General features: G+C 35.0%; 1 protein-coding gene across 4 annotated transcripts in view; it reads left to right on the forward strand.

Moving 5' to 3' along the window:
• The first annotated feature begins 569 nt into the window (after positions 1-569).
• The window catches only part of LOC145263869 (ATP-citrate synthase-like), a 238,639-nt gene continuing 221,143 nt past the window's right edge, over positions 570-18,065 (forward strand). For all 4 annotated transcript variants that reach the window (XM_080120941.1, XM_080120942.1, XM_080120943.1 and 1 more), the window contains exon 1: positions 570-847. The gene's annotated coding sequence lies outside the window, so the exon portion shown is untranslated. The remainder of the gene's footprint in view (positions 848-18,065) is intronic.

The following is an 18,065-nucleotide window of genomic DNA, read 5'->3' on the forward strand; positions in this document are numbered from 1 at the left end:
AGTATGTGGATTTCTTTTTTTTTTTTTTTTTTTTACACAGTGATCACCACTTATCAAGGCCGGAAGCCACTCAGGGATAAGGGTTATTGCAAGTACATTACGTTAGTGTGGAGATTTGATGGAGTGTTTACTTAAGGGGGCGGTTCCGGTTCATTAGGAATTTGTTAACATTAGACTTGAAGACATCCAAGTTGTAGTCCGGAGGGAAGCAGGCAGACGGAACAGAGTTCTATCAGTAGTTTGCTTCATTTTCAAGTTTTGAGCGATTATCGAGAACCCCCCCCTCCTCGAAGATGTCATCCTTATTTCCACGATCTTATGGTCGTTTTAACTCAGCAACTCGGCACTCTTTGTGTCCCAAACTTAAAAAAATAACACTTTAAAATATATGAAAACACGAGAAAAACAAAAACAAAACAAACTTATCCAGGTAGGTAGAAGCGTAAATTATCTTGCCTTTGGTAAGTTAACATTTATTTTATTCGTTTCTTTTAACCACTTTTTCGATTTGTTGTCTGTTGTCATAGTTAACACAATTCAATAATATAACATTGTCTCTAGTGAAAGATGCCCTGTGCTAGTAAATCAAAGGAAATATGAATGTTTGCGTGCGGCTCTGCTGTACGAAAGAACCCCAGAAAAGCATGACGGTTTCATTGTTAAAGTGGTTTTTGACAAATCAATTCAAATAATATAATATCCGGTCAAGGGCAGATAACTCCTCCTCCTTATTATTCGCACTTGGTCGACTCCGGCTGTTGCGGCCAGACGTCTGAATTTTAACAAAGCCATCATAATACTTGGAACATATATATATACACGTATATATATTGGAATATTAACTTAAGTAAGTAATATTTAATCTCCTTTAACGGGCTTTTTGTTGTATGTAGTGAGACTAAATAATAACAAGCCAAATTGAAAATATCATGTTCAATAGTATTATTTTTTTTAATTACACAATATTACACGTGAATCAATAGCAGTTAAAAATAAAAGTGCCATAAAATGGATGTCTGATTTTTAACTTTGTGTTATATATAAATCGGACCCCCACTTTATAGCCATTTTTCAAGTTAATCTTCGCTCATTTATTATGTTTATGTACAGATCGCGTGACTCGGGCTTTTATCTTTGATCTGAAATTCCCTTAAACCTGTGACCCCTTTTATTGGGGGGTCAGTCTATTTTGCCCCCCCCCTTTTTTTGAGGGGATTTACATGACCCCCTCTTTGTTTTTTTTATACTGTATCGTCCCCTCCTTTTTTTTCCCTTCATATAAGGTATTATTATTCCCCTCTTTTTTGTATAATTTACGACCCTACCCCTATGTGTATATCGTGTAATGACCCCCTTTTTTTTTTTTTTTTTTTTTTTGCATACAATGTATGAACCCTTCCCCCCCCCCGTCTCTTTCGTATACCTTTTATTTTATTTTTTTTATTAACACGTGGGGGCAAAGGGTAAAATTTTATCAATTTTGGCAAATTTTTACCGGTAAAAAAAAAAAAAAAATGCCGGTAATTTTTTTTTTTTTTTTTTTTTTTAATTTATTTATAATTTTTTGAATGTCGGAAATTGAATTTAACCAAATTTAATTTAGAAAAAAAAAAAAAAAGATTACTTTTACAATATAATCAATCAGCATCATAAATTATATCAAGTCTTAACTCCGTCAGTCCGTCCGTCTCCGTCACTGTTATAAATTAATTCATGACTCGTCTTAAATAGTTTTTACTGTCATTAACCCTACGTTTGCGTTTTTGTTGAGAACAAAGTGTAGTATCTATTTTGATGCTGCACTTAGTCTATTTTGTTCTCGGTTAGTGAAGGAACGAGTAATCCTCCTAGACCGAGGCAATTCTTATTGTAGCATTTTTAAATGGCATTTTCAAGTTAAATTGAATTTTTACGATATCTTTTTAATTAACTTGTTAGGTGGAAGTACAGAATACTTGCAAAGCATCTTCCTCTCCCCATGTTAAGAACGGCTTTCTAAATGTTCATTATGGTACAATAAACGCATAAGAACCACTTTGCCTTCGTGGAAAGGTTAGTAAATAGGAACCTTACGATAACGTAACGTTAGTATGTGTGTATAGATGTTTCTTTTTAAGGCGATTACGTGTGAAAAAAACTTGGCGGAAAGAGATTAATTAATATATTATATATAATTTTTTTAAAGTTAAGGATCAGTTTCACATACATTTACTTGCCCTCTCCATTTTCAGACAATTCGGTTCTAGCGTTTTTGGACAGTTAACCAATTATTTCTGTCTCTTATGGAAAATAAATCGTATGCGTTTATTTTACTCTTTTTTTTTTTTTTTTTTTTTAAGTGTGGATGTTCCTATTTATTTACAATGTCTCCCCACGGGACAGAGTTAGACACCAGGGTCGTTTTTTAATGTGGAGAAAAGGAACAAAAATAAAAATTGTCTCAGTTGTGAAGGATTTCTCCTCCACTGACAGAACAAGAAATTGAAGCGCAGCGGCGCACGCAGCGTCCAGCGAAGAACAGATACTACACTTTGATCTTGACCCGATGGTTTAGTGGTAACAAAACAAAAACAAATCGGTTAACTGCTCCAAAAAGCTAGAATGGCTCGGAAATGGGGGATTCTTTTTACGTTAAATTTATATACAAAATTCTTTAAGCATTTACGAAAACGGCTGTAGTCTCTCTCTAGCTGCATCTTTTCTCATCCTCCTCCTCGATCTGACTGGTGACAGAACAGGCACTACACTCTGAGCCCAGTTATTACCAAAAAATAAAAATAAAAACATGAATAAATTATCCCAAATAAATGAAAATTAAAAAAAAAAAAAAAAAAAAAATCGGTTCAATTGTATCATAGACATCTTTGCAATACCTCGCTTATTTCGCCTGTTTTTATCCAGAAAAACTTAATGTTGCTATTTATGTTGTAAGAGTATCAATAAACCAGAAGCCTGGCACCTTACTCACAACTAATAATTACGTGCTTGACGGCTTGACTACTTTTTCGTTGTCTTTTGCATTTAACGTAAATAGGTCACAAATAAGTAGGTATACAAAATTGTTTTTCACTAATTTTCTCCAATTGCATGTAATTTAAAATAATTGGTAAATTTTTACGACGTACCCAGCGTATTATAAACACCTCAACCTCCCCATGTTAAGAACGGCTTTCGGAATAAACACTCCCCAACCTCGAAAGCCGTTCTTAACACGGGAGGTTGGGGATGTTTATCCCGAAAGCCGTTCTTAACATGAGTGGTTGCGGGTATTTATACTACGCTGGGTCGCTGGGCCCCAGCGTCGCTGGGGCAGGTCGTAAAAAAACTACCAAATAATTTATGTCGGTAGTACATTTTTTTTTTTATTGTTGAGAATCGAACTTTAAATGTTTTAATCGCTGACATCCATATATTTCTTTTCCTTGGAAGCCAAATAATTTTAATTTGAATGTTATTCTTACAAAATAAACTTTAGACATTTTCTTTTTTTATTTTACAAAATACAGCGTCGTACATAATGTCGTATTTCGTTATCTTTTCCTTATCAACTCTGTTCACAAACTAACGGAATTTAACAAAATATACTAAAAATAAAATACTGATAATTTAATGTGTTGCTACTTGGACTTAGGGTTAGTGATTGGATTAATGAAGTTCGTTAATCGTTGCAATCTCATCTGATTGCGTGGCATCTCTTAATAATCTTGACGTCACTGTATTATTATTATTATTATTATTATTATTTTCTTTTTAATCAATTCGGAATTTAGGACCGTAAACGTTTTTTCTCTCGAAAATAGCCGTCATCAAGAGTATTTTTGAATAAAAATTTAAAAATAAAAATTAGCCATACTCTTTTAAAAAGGAGGAGGGAATTCCTGGGTAGACAACAAAACTGATATTACACTACTCACCCCCATTAAATAATTTTTGTGCTAGTGAAGTGCACTTATTGATCGGCGCTATTTTTTTTTTTTTTTAATAGTATTTAAGTTTAAAGTTTTGATATCTGTTTTTATTAAGTGAAAGTGCACAATAGGCACAAAACACCCTCTCCCCTCCCCATGTTAAGAAAAAGCAGGAAAACGAAACAGAGTTCCATAGGCGTACAGTTCTAAGAAAGAAGCTATTTTTCATGGAATCTACATTAAGCTTTATGCACAGATAAAGAGTGGGGGAAATTATTTATAGTGGTTTCAACTAGATGAGTATTTTTCGTGAAAGTTAGGCCGATGGGGGGGGGGCATAGATTGGAGCTTAGACGAGCACTTACAATGAAAATAACGATAAAGCAGAGACAGGCTCGCGACATCTCTTCTGTGGAGAAGAGGTTTCAGGAAAGAGAAAAGGGCATCCCCCACTAGGCTATGAAGTATATTTTGGTCAAGGCAGGATAAGCTACTTCTAGCAGCTCCTGCCCAGATGTGGCAACAGGACTCCATCCTTGGACGCACTTGGCTCTTATACATGTAAATAATTACATCAGCAGTAAAATATCCACTGAAACTGTAGAATGATTCCACCATTTTCCTGGCAGCCTTGGCAACAGATTTGATGTACAAGTTCCATCTGAGATAAGGAGTAAAGAAGTTTGTCAAAACATGCAGCTTCCTCAAGATGAGAGCCATTCATTTCAATTGATGCCAGATGGGGATCAGAGCGTTGATGATGTAAAGATAGAAGTTTGGTCTTAGATGAATTAAAATTAACCAGCCACCTCTTTCCCCATTGCACCATGTGCTCAAGATCAGAGGAGAGAGAATCAGAGAGAACTTGGTCGTTTATGGCCTTTGAAGTGTTACCATAGATGGTAGTGTCGTCAGCATAAATGTCTATGAAGGATCTTAGGATGTGATTTGGGAGATCATTGATGTAGATCAGAAAGTTGGGCCCAGGGTGGATCCGGGGAGGGACTCCAGCATTAATTTTGCTGAGCTTCAGATTTTTGCCCATCAACCACTACTCTTATGAACCTATCAGGGAGAAATGATCCAATAATTGAAAAGACGTTTCCAGCTATACCGTAGCTAGAGATTTTGTAGAGTAGACCTTTATGCCACACTCTATCAAAAGCCTTTGATATGTCAAGGGCAATTGCCTTAGAAAGGAAGCCTTCATTGAGAGATTCACTAATCCTATGAGATATAACCGTAAGCACATCAGCTGTAGATCTAGTAGAACCAAAACCATATTGCATGTGACTGAGGAGGTTATTTTTGCTGAGGTGGTTGACTACTTCTCTATTTAACACAGATTCCAGCAACTTACTGATGACGCACAGGAGACTAATTGGTCTGTATTGAGAGGGAGATGAGCAATCACCTGAATTCTTAAATACAGGGCATAATGATGAGGTTTTCCAGGGTGTTGGGAAGCAATTCTCCTTAAGACAACGCTTAAATAGCTTTGTAAGTACAGGAGCTAGTTCTGGTGGAAGTTTTTGGAGCACTATAATAGGAATGCCGTCAGGGCCAGTTGCTTTACTGGAATTTAAGTTTTTGATTAGCTGGGCAACATAATGCACATATATTTGTATGTCGCATAGCGTGTTTTCAGACACAGGAGGAAATATAGGGGTTTGGCAGCCCTGATCGCATAGGATAGAATTAGCTGCAAAGTGTTTGGCTTTGTCCGATGCTGACGAGATTACTTCAGGTCCATTGATGATGGTTGGGATAGAGCACACACTTCTATACAGGACCCTGTTTGTTATTTGCCAAAATTGTTGGGAACCAAGCCGCTGCTCAGCTACTTTGGACTTGACGGATTGAGCATACAACTCTCTTGCGTTCTTTATTACTCTTTTACAGTTCTGAAAGCGTCTTAGTACATTTATTACGTTGGAAGCAATGGAAATAGTGATTTCTGTGCACAATGGCAGCAGCAAATTCTGGCTAGCTGTTAGATTTTGACTGGAATATTTTGGAGAGTATGAATCGATGTATACCTAAAATTTACCATTGAGTTAGGTCTGATACTATGGAAGACACATTCTTTTTAAACATGGATCGAAGAGGTAGATCTGATATAAATGTTCAAAAGCTATCCCAGTCAGCCATAGAGTATCGATATACTGTACGATGGAGAGGTATGTCGGATGACTTATTACATTGTGTTTTTATCTTAATGGAGACAATCAAGTGGTCTGAAAATCCCAGTGGAGACAGAACGGAAGACAAACATAGCTCAGGGCATGTTGTGAGAAAAAGGTCTAGGAGACTTGCATATTGACCATCAGTGTTAGGCAAATAGGTGGGTTCGTGAACAATCTGAGTTAGGTCATAAGCAATCGAAAAATCGTGACAGAATCTCCCCTAGTCATCTGTCTTGTTTGAGTGGGTTAACCATTCCACATTGTGAACATTCAAGTCTCCACAGACGTGAATGTTAGCCGAAGAATGAAGACAGGATGTGGTCAATTTTCTCAGATATGCTCTGATATGTGTGTGCATGTGCAATCCGAAAGAACAAATAGGGCCATTTAGGGTCTTCTCTGGAGATGTCCCTACCACATCGAAAGCCATCTCTAATGTATGTACATGTTCCATGCCCCTGTCGATTTTGGGGATCAGATTTGGATGTTAAATTAGAATATCCTTCAATTACAAACTCATCCAGGGAAATAGTTGGTCCAATGGCAGTTTCGCTTAGAAAGAATAGGTCAGGTTTGGTCTCCTGTAATTGGATTTCAACCTCTGGAAGGTTGGAATGTGGACCCCTGATGTTGGAGGAGGAGACATAGTAGTGGAGTCTACGTTGAAGGTTGGAGTTCTGGGTTTAATCGTGTATTTTTTCTAGATACTTTTTATGATGGAGTTTTAAGATTTGTGGAATAGGTTGACAGATTTGGTTTGAACAACCCAGAGAGGGAAACTAAAGGAAGAAAAAGCTCCACACTAACGTAATGTACTTGCAATAACCCTTATCCCTGAGTGGCTTCCGGACCTTGATAAGTGGTGATCACTGTGTAAAAAAAAACAAAAAAAAAAACTTTTTTGTTTGATAAAGTAAAGCCATAACAATTACACACTAATATGACATGAAAAATCCCCACCAGAAGCTACTACATGGTTCAGAATCCATTCACCAAATGGCAATACAGCAACCCCAGTACTTTACACCTGCTAATAGGACGGCCTCCTTAGTGGTTAGTCCAAGGTTTGGGTCCCTGACTATCAGGTGGAGAACGTCGGCGCAGAAGAACATTTACTTCCAGCACCCTTACCAATGACATGGTTACAAGGATAGAAATAGGAACAGAAAAATTTCCGACATCTCAGGCTATTGTTAACGCAAAATTCTGCCGACCTAAAATACAACTTTTTCTTCTCCTTTTGTCAGAAAAATCATTTGTTCCAAATGAGGACGGAGAGATAAATTAGAAGTGTGAGTTATGGGAGCTGCCGACAATGTATCCACAATGCATCATCTACTCTCCATTAAAAAAAAAAAAAGAAACTGATACTTATATTAAGTAGAATACTTAATATAAGTACAATAGGCCTGGTTAGGAGAAAGTAGTATGATAGGTTCCTCTCTCACTGAAATATATTCCGCGATACAAAGTTTAAACAAAGATTTTTTATATAACAGGTCTCCAATATTAAAAAAATATATTCATATAATAGAATAAATGACTCTTAATAATATTAAAATCGGAAATCCAAAGTCGGCTTAAAAAAAATCGTTTTGATTTGATTATTTGAATTGATGTACTGTGAATTTTATTTTTTGCGCCATTTTCAAAAAAAGTATGAAAGTTTTAAGTAACATCTTTATATACATAAGTGTCAACAGAAGACGCTAAAATTAATTTTATTAACTCTCATCTGTAGTTTGCTAAAAAAACTTTGTTTGTTTTACAAAAGGTATGTCTTATATTGTTTTTGGTATTTATGTATTTTTGGGACCGCGCGGAAATAATGTTATTTTGAAAGCCATTTTAATATGGGATAGGGAGAGTGCTTTGTAACTATTCTGTGCTTTCACCTAACAATTTAATAAAGAAAGGATATCGTGAAACTTGAATTTAATCCGAAAAAAAAAAAAACTATTTAAAAATAGCACATAAACACCTTGTTTTTTTTAACCATTTTTATTGTTTTTTATTCATTTTTATTGTTTTTTATTCATTTTTATTGTTTTTTTATTCATTTTTTATTGTTTTTTTATCCATTTTTATTGTTTTTTATCCATTTTTATTGTTTTTTTATCCATTTTTATTGTTTTTTTATCCATTTTTATTGTTTTTTTTATCCATTTTTATTGTTTTTTATCCATTTTTATTGTTTTTTTATCCATTTTTATTGTTTTTTTATCCATTTTTATTGTTTTTTATCCATTTTTATTGTTTTTTTATCCATTTTTATTGTTTTTTATCCATTTTTATTGTTTTTTATCCATTTTTATTGTTTTTTATCCATTTTTATTGTTTTTTATCCATTTTTATTGTTTTTTATCCATTTTTATTGTTTTTTATCCATTTTTATTGTTTTTTTATCCATTTTTATTGTTTTTTTATCCATTTTTATTGTTTTTTATCCATTTTTATTGTTTTTTTATCAGTTTTTGTTTTTTGATCCATTTTTGTTTTTTTATCCATTTTTATTGTTTTTTATTCATTTATTTTTTATTTATTTTTATCCATTTTTTATTTATTTTTATCCATTTTTTATTGTTTTTTATCCATTTTTTATTGTTTTTTATCCATTTTTATTTTTTTTGTATCCATTTTTTAAATTTTTTTATTCATTTTTATTGTTTTTTTATTCATTTTTATTGTTTTTTTATTCATTTTTATTTTTTTATTCATTTTTATTTTTTTATTTATTTTTATTGTTTTAATTTATTTTTATTGTTTCTTATCCATTTTTTATTGTTTTTATCCTTTTTTTGCAACAATATTTTTGTTGGTGATGGTCAAAAAGTTATGTCAATTTTTTAATTTATTCCGCCCTTAACTCATCAGAAGAATAGGTACTCATCAACTTTAAAAGAAAATAAAGGAACGTGAGCATGATTACAAAATCCGAAAATCGGAAATTCAAAGATGGCATAATTAAAAGAAAACACAATTATGACTTCACTTCCGATTTTCAGATTTTGTAATCATGTCCATGTTGTTTTATCTATTTCGACATGCTTAAAAAATAAATGGTAAGATAGACAACATTTTGAAATTTGCAATATAGACTTTTGTCATTTATATATATATATATATATATATATATATATATAGGTGAAGGCTTCGTGTAGAACCAACCACACTTTCTGTTATTACTGCTAATCTTTGTCAGTGCAAATATAACTGCCACAAGACAGAGCATACAGTAGACCACAGGTTTTTTACATCAGTTTTTCCTTCTCTGAAGAGCATGTCTTAAAGATTAGAGGTGCATCTCTCCCAGTGAATTAATGCGCCCCCAGACACCAACCTGGAAATTTCTACGACTCTGCACATACAGTGCCTAGCCTTCCCAAATGGTCACCTATCTGGTACTGGCTAGGCTCGTTGTTGCTTAACTTTGTTGATCGGCCAAGAACCGACAGGAGAGTCCATATATATATATAACCTTTAAATGAGAAATTTGCAAACTTTGACGTGTCAGAAATAATAAAATCATTTTTATTAACTTTTTTTGTTGTTGTAAGTCCAATATTTCACTAAAAATAGCCTCATCAGGGTAAGAAGTTCGATCCGTAATTTCTTTTTTTTTTTTTTTTAATCTTTTCTTCATTTTGGTGTTATGAAGGAGGTGATCCCTCAGAGCAGAAGAGAAGAGAAATATACGTGCATTTCTGGTGGTTCCACATCTTTCGCTCCAGCTTTTGAGCGGGAAATTTAAAGTAAAAGATAGTCACCCACTTTAGAAGACACTTATTTTGAATAAAATTTAAATGAGAAATTTGAAAACTTTCAAGTGTCAGAAATAATGATAAAATCATTAAAAAAAAAAAAAGTAAATAAAAATAATTTTATCATTATTTTCGACACTTTCAAGTTTTCAAATTTCTCATTTAAATTTTATTCGAAATAAGTGTCTTCTAAAGTGTGTGGCCATCTTTTACTTTAAATAAGTTGGGGTCCTGGATATGACCTTAAACTATATCCAGTGGTGAGGCCCCAGCTTGCGGGCTTTGGGGAGTGTGGAGCCACCCTTTAATTACCATTGCTCCCAGGTCCACTCTGACTCGGAGTGGTAGTACCTGTTAGGGTCTCAACTATGGGTTAAATAGAAACCGACTTGAAAACAACAAATATATTCTATTAAAAAGATTTTTCTTCAAAATCTTTGGATTCGGCAAAGGGTTGATATGCTGTAAAACAAAAACAACCAAAACAACCAACCAAATAAATTGGCTGCCCGGCGTTGCCCGATTGTACAATACGCTTAAGCATGATATTTTAATTTATGCAGATTACATATGTATAATTAATTATATATTACAAGGAATAATTTGCCTGGTGGACCAATTCGCAAAATTCACAAAAATATTAATGATAACATTGTTCATCAAATTCCGTCTGTGTATACGATATTACGTCAGCTGATATTTGGATTTGACGACTTTAAAAATGGTCTTTCTTCTCTTATAGATAAAAAGTAAAAAAATTTTCAGTGTAACGTAAAATATTCCCCAGTAAAAATTATTTTTTATCTATAAGAGAAGACTATTTTTACGATGGGTTTCTTTTCGATTTTTGATACTTGTTGGATGAATACCTGTACAAAACATATCTAAGAACACTGCCAGATATATAAATTACCTTGCAAAAAATAGGCTCAGCCGTTTCGGAACTTATGAGGAAGGAACTCGCATGCACAAAGTGACATATATATATATAAACGTGCGTGTGTGTGTATATATATATATATATATATATATGGTGACCCCAAAAAACGGGCCCCAACTCTAATTAGGCCCCATTTCTTAGTGTTTTGTCCGAATGAAATGAAACTTTGGTCCTAACTAGTTTATTATATTCAAAACATCACATCAAAACACTAGGTTCTTTGGCCTTTTTTTCTCCGTTCTATAGCATATGTTCTAGATGGTCTCCATTTAGCTTTTGTTTTGGATTTTTGGGTCACCCTATATATATATATATATATATATATATATATATATATATGAAGCTTTTTCAGCACATCCGGCAATGCTAAGTTGTCGTATTTTGTGGTCTAATCTGCAAATCTAAAAGTGGCCTGACATGACATTCGAGGATTCACAATATTATCATGTAATCACCTTTACAAGAAGAAAAATTTTATGTCACATATGTGTACTTTCATGTAGGACTGAAGCTGGATTAAAAAGTCACCTACATGCACGCAGACGCACAACACTTAACTGAAGAGACAGCAAACCGATATATATGTGTGTGTGTGTGTGTATATAGAATGTAAAAATAGCATGTCCTGTCAAAATCAAATAAGTTAAACTTGTTTTGACATCTGGCTGGAAGTGTATGTCTCTCCATGTGGACAAGGTGAGTTCACCCCGTAGCACCGGCAATGTGTGGATCGTCCCGAGTTGTACCTGTTGAGAGAATAAATAGTTAACAGGTATTTGTTCAAGGTAACTTTCAGGTTAGAGTGGGGAAGAGACATAAAGGGATGGAGTGGGGTTTGTATTTAAAAACTTGTCACCTGCTTTTGGTTAGTGGATGACAAGTTTATTTTTAGAGGAAATGTTTGATTTTAAATGTAAACAGTGAGTTGTAGTGTGTCGTGGCTAGATCATCCTCAAGCACCTATGTGATACCTGGCTGGTTTTGTTTTTAGAGTTAGCATGTGTTCTCTTGAGATCTTTTTTTTTTCTTTCTTACTCGCCTTCACCCCAAACAAGGCATATCGCCACTTGGACGTAAGGGGTTACTAATTGGGACCATGCCTAAGAAAGATAAACAAGATGTTGGTTTACATTACATTTGAAATTTTGTATATCAGTACAGTCAAGGAAGCAGGTAGCAGGAAAGGAATTCCAAAGTCTAGCTGTTCGAGAGAAGCTATTTAGAAAGCTTTCTGGCATTTATGGACCTCAACAGTGAAGGGTTTGTCAGGGATATGTACATTGAAGGGGCACAAGTACAATGAGTTCATCAGAGAACATTCCATAATACTTGAAAAACAGGCATAGGAATGCGACATTGTGGTGACAAAGTGGGACCTATTGGATTGGAGACTCTTTTTTTGGAGCCTATCCAAGAGGGAGAGGCTAGTGGTAGATGCACCAGCCAAGATGTGGCAACAATACTCCAGACATAAGCTTTGTAGAGATACAGGATACTCTCAGATGTGTGTAGTTTTCTAGCACGGTAGAGGGTGCCCATCTTTATTGCAGCAGCCTTTGCAATGTCTTGAATGTTTTTTTTTTTTTTTTTTTTTTTTTTACACAATGATCACCACTTATCAAAGCCACTCAGGGATAAGGGTTATTGCAAGTACATTACGTTAGTGTGGAGATTTGATGAAGTGTTTACTTAAGGGGGCGGTTCATTAGGAATTTGTTAACATTGGACTTGAAGACATCCAAGTTGTAGTCCGGTGGGAAGCAGGCAGACAGAACAGTTCATAATTCCTGTGAATGTTAAGCCGAGGATCTTATATCTAAAATATTTTTTTGTGTAGAAAGAAAGAGAGGAAGTGATAGAGAGAGCAAAAAATTAGAGAGATCCACCCGATCCACCTTGTTTTAAAATGTGACCTCCTTGACCTTTCCAAGAACAAATAACATCACTCGAAAATAATTGACTCCAGATTTAACTCTGAGCAAATTGGGGAAAAAGCCAAAGGTGTCATCGTGCTGCTGCAAGAACTCCTACTCATTGATCGTTACTAGTCTTTTTCTACTCTGTTATTTCTTTCCTTTAACATGCTCGACTGAGCTCCAATATTTGGTTTCTCCTTGTAAGACATTTACAACATTTGCATGGAGTATTGTTGCCACATCTGGGCTGGTGCATCTACCACTAGTCTCTCCCTCTTAGATAGGGTCCAAAAAAAAAAAAAAAAAAAAAAAAAAAAGACTTGTTAATCTAATCAGTCCCACTTTATCAACTAAACTCCAGCCCCTGTCCCATCGCCGCAATGTTGCATCACTGTGCTTGTTTTACAAATATTTTAATGGAATGTGTTCTGATGAACTTGTGGCACTTGTACCCCCTCAACGTACATATCCTCAACAAATACACTGAGCAACAAAATCACACCCCTTCACTTTTGATGTCCCTAAATGCCAGAAAGCTTTCTGTTCTAATAGTTTCTTCCCTTGAACAGCTAGACTTTGGAATTCCCTTCCTACTGCCTGTTTCCCTGGCGATACTGGTATGCGGAAGTTTAAATGTAACATAAACAAATATTTTGTTAATCTTTCCTATTAGATGGGAGACTCTCTTTTGGATCTTGTCTAAGAGCGAAACACTAGTGGTAAATGCACTCGCCCATATTTAGTAACAATAGTCCATGCATGGGCGAATGATGGTTTTGTAAAGATATAGCATACTCTTTGTGTGAGCAATTTTCTAGCTCGGTAGAGGGAGTTTACCTTCTTTGCAGCAGCTTTGGCAATGGCCTCCATGTATTTGTTCCAGTTCATTTTGCCTATTATCTGGATTGGAGCAGGAGGCTTTCTAGCATCTAGAGACTTTGACAATGAAAGAGTGGGATTTTGCTGCAGAACTGTTTCCCTGCAGACTGCAACATAGTCGTCTTACAAATTCAATGTCAGTGTTCGCAGAGAAGTGTTATTGCAGCAAGATTATTTTTGCTCTTCATCAACGACCTGCTGACATTAATGGACAGTGCAACATCTCATTTTAACTGTGACGACTTAACTGTGTTCCCAAGTTCTTATGCCGATGACATAAATTTCTGTCATCCGCAAACTCTTATATAGCGTCGGTATACCTGCAATTGCTGCTTATTTTTGCATCTGAGCAAGTGGGTTACTGAGGAATGTTGTTCAACCCAGCAAAAACAGTTGTTCTATTGTCCTTTAGATATATCTCTCCTGTCCCTGTCCATAGGATTTAGTGTCAAGACATATTTGTACGATTCTCGAAACGTCATAACTATCTGGAAGTAATAATATCTAGCAATCCCTAGTTTGATGACCACTTGTCACACACACACATATATATAATATATATATATATATATATATATATATATATATATATATATATATATATAATCTCCAACAGGGTTAATAGAGAGCTTTATGTGTTGTGCATCCTGAGCTACCAAATTCCTCATAAATGGCTTTTGCTAACTAGGCTTTACAGGCAGTGATTCCATGAGGGTATATTGTTCTTGTTCTATGACCAGGTAAAAGTGTTACTTGCTATATTATTTTTATACTTATTATTGGCTGTCGTAAGGATTGAACCTACAATCTTCTGAAGACTGTTACTTAGAATTAACTAGCCTGGGTACCCAGTGTTGGCCGGGTGTTTGGAGGTGTGTGTTGAGCAAAAAAAAAAAACAAAGTGATAGTCGGCAGGCAGACTTGAACCCGTACCATGAAGGAAGAAAAGAACGTGAAAAAAAGTGACATCTTTTCCGTTGCGTCCATCGCCAAACCGGAAGTGATGTAAGTTTAAATTAAGGCTTGTCAATCGAAAAGAGGGGATGATTTTTTAAAATATCGACGAAAAAAGCAACCCCTTTCTGTAGAAAAGTGCCCTGTTGAGGGTGAAGGAATTAATGTTTTTAGCCAATTTTTCAATATTTGTCGTCCAAAGGGTCGAGCAGCAAAACGATACCAATCTTGTGAAAATCTGTCGCCTCTGTCAAAAGTTTTAGACAAACATACATACATACATACATTTAAACAGACAGGTGAGATTTATATAATAGAAGACTAGCGGGGGTGCTCGGCATTGCCCAGGTGTTTGGGGGGGGGGGCGTGTAAAAGAAAAAAAATGTCTTCGGAGGAAGGTAAGCTGGAACCCGAATCCTTGAAGTGGAGGCGGAAAAAAAGTGTGATAACTTACGTCGACGCTACGAAGGCAGTGGAATGAATTTGGATGAAATTAAATGATTGAAAAGTTAAGAGACAGGTGTGCGTAAATTTAATGAGGTCAAACATCATGCCATAGGGGAAATGAAATCCTGCACTTAACTTTGGCTGCAAGGCAGTGTTTTGTTTTCCCAAGATGTTGGGGGAAAACCAGCTCCCCATAAAAATATGACGATTTTCACCGCATTCATCAAACCTGATATTGCTTTCTGGACGTCCCGGCAGGAAAACCGAGGGATGACTCTGCTCCATTAGTTTCACTTTGTTCAGCTTTTTAGTATAAACAAACACGTGACAGAACGGAATAGCGCAAATTTTATAAAAGTCAATCAAAATAAATCTAGACACGACGTCCCTTTGCAAGTTTTAGATATTATGATCTAGGGGGTATATAAACAGTATTAAGAAATAGTACCCCCCCCCCTCGAGAACCCTCGTGAAAAAAGTCTTTCTGGAGATACAAAAATGTACGCGTCACTTTTGCCTTATATATATACATATATATATATATATATATATATATAGTTAATCAATGCTTTTATCCAGCTCACCATGGGTTCATGTATGTCGATATATCATGTTGAATGTGTAGAGTAATTTGTAGGGAGGCGTGGTTGCTGTGCATGCACGGTAGATTTGAAAGAAATGTGAAAAATCAGGTAAATGTCTGTCTCGCTTTCTATACACCTTTTTGAAGTGACGACTCGTGATTTTCAATTAGTTATGGTTGAACACTGTTTTTTTTTTTTTTCTAAATTAATGAACCCAGAAACTTTTTTTCAACCCATCCTTATTATATTTACATCAAAAGGAGTTATGTTTATTCAATTTTTACATGCAACATAAAATTTAAAAATTTAAATAGTTCTGATTGAAATAAAATTTGATCTATAGTCATTAATAACCACCAAAATTTCAATTTCTTATGACCCCTTTAAGCTTAAACCATAATTTTAGGCATTTTCTAGAATCAGTCATGTGATGGTTTTTTTTATCAAAATCGTAATTAGGATTTTAGACATAAGGTTTGGTATTTTGATTTTAATCTTTGTAAACAGACATAAGTGTTGCAAATCTGTTTTGATTAGGTAATTTATCTTGCCCTTCCTGGGACGGGTATGCCTCTTGTTTAATATAACAATAGGTGGATTTTTAAAGGAATTTTTTGTTGGAGGGGGGGGGATATCGACTATAATTTTAATTTTTTATTTTACCGAATTTGAAGTATAAAAAAGATCAAATGTTTAATTTAGTTTCAAGCAAAATGGATAAAACAGATGAAACTCCTTCATTAAAATTTACATATCTTTGATTCTTTTTGTAGAATATTTGCTAGACATGAATAATTACACAAATTTTTAGTTTTATGAATATTTTAAGTGTTTTTACTGGTCATAGTATGGGTATAACCAGGTATTTCAGATTTGCATTAAATTTGATCTATATTTATTAGACACCAATTAAGTTTCCCTGAATTTTAATTTCTAAAAACCTCTTAAGCCTTAAATTTCAGACATTTTCTGGAATCAAAATCAGGTAATGAACTTTGATCAAATTGGAATAAATATTCTAGACATAAAGTTTAGTATCACTATATCTTGATTTTAATCTTTGTTAAGGGGACATAAAAACTGTTCTGATTGGATAATTTATATAGCCTGTCCTGGGACGAGTATTCTAATATTTATATATGCATGAATGTACGTACATATGCATACACGCATACACATGCAATCCTACAGCTACGTACATAAAAATACGAAGCCATAAAATGTGACAGTGATATAGAACGAGGAGAAAGTAGCAACCTTTGTAGAATTTAGTATCCTCAACGATACTGGGTTAAACAGAGAGGGAAAAGATAGGACTTCTACCGGGTCATGGCTGATGGAATGAGAGCATACTACTCTCATGGATTAAGTAAAGAATTCCGTTCCAAATTCTGTGCAGATTCCCGAGTTTGACAGAAAGATTCTGGTGTTTGACAAAATACACCTGAAGAAGGTCAGAGATTATTTCGACCGAAATGTGAAAATGACATTCAAGATGAGAAGAGTTGTTCTAAGAATCCAAAGAATATGAATATAAAAACTATACTTTACCATAGTAATCATTGCATGTGAATGTACTGCTTTGAGCAGGGATTGAACTCGCAGCTCTTAGATTATGAATTTTCTATGTTTAAACCTTTCTCCTCTTCCTATTCCTATCCTCCCACCACTTCTTGTTCTAATCATCACCTATTACATCATATTTTCACTGGTCAGATGGAAAGACGTACAGCACCCCTATGCCCCACCACTCGTTATGGTTATTGATTTATAAGCAAGCATGCATAGCTGATACAAGTAATTGCGTGGGTGTTTATTGTATTTATTTGCTTCCCCACCAAAGCAAATTAGGCACAAGGCCGTTTTTAATGTGGGGTAAAAACCAGCTTCCCCAAAAGTAGGCAAAAAGGAGGCACTCTAGTTACCAAAAATAATAATTGTCCCAGTATAGAGGGTTTCCCCTCCATTGACTGGTACAAATTATCTTTAAGTGCAGCATCTGCAGAACAGATATTACACTTTGATCCCGACCCGAAGGCCAAGTTTTATTTATTTATTTATTCTTTTTCAACTCATCGTGTGTTGTTTTTAATCAATTCTTCATATTTACCCATTTTTTTTTTATCATTACCAGCAATCTTATTTACATACAGAATCCACTCCGGGTAGTAGTTGTCCTGGATATAACCTTAAACTATATCCAGTGGTGAGGCCCCAAATTGCGGGCTTTGGGTAGTGTGGAGCCACCCTTTAATTACCATTGCTCTCAAATGCACTCTGACCTGGAGTGGTAGTACCTGTTAGGGTCCCAACTATGGGTTGAATAGAAACCGACTTGAAAACAAACATATTCTATTAAAAAAATTTTCTTCGAAACCCTTGAATTTGGCATTAAATAACCCGAAAAGGGTTGATATGCCGTAAAACGAAAACAACCAAACAACCAACCGGGGAGTGGGGGGGGCGGAATCAGTGTAATTATCCAGTACA

The sequence above is a fragment of the Euprymna scolopes genome, chromosome 39 (assembly GCF_053919585.1).
Source record: "Euprymna scolopes isolate OS-2025 chromosome 39, ASM5391958v1, whole genome shotgun sequence".
Taxonomy (NCBI): domain Eukaryota; kingdom Metazoa; phylum Mollusca; class Cephalopoda; order Sepiida; family Sepiolidae; genus Euprymna; species Euprymna scolopes.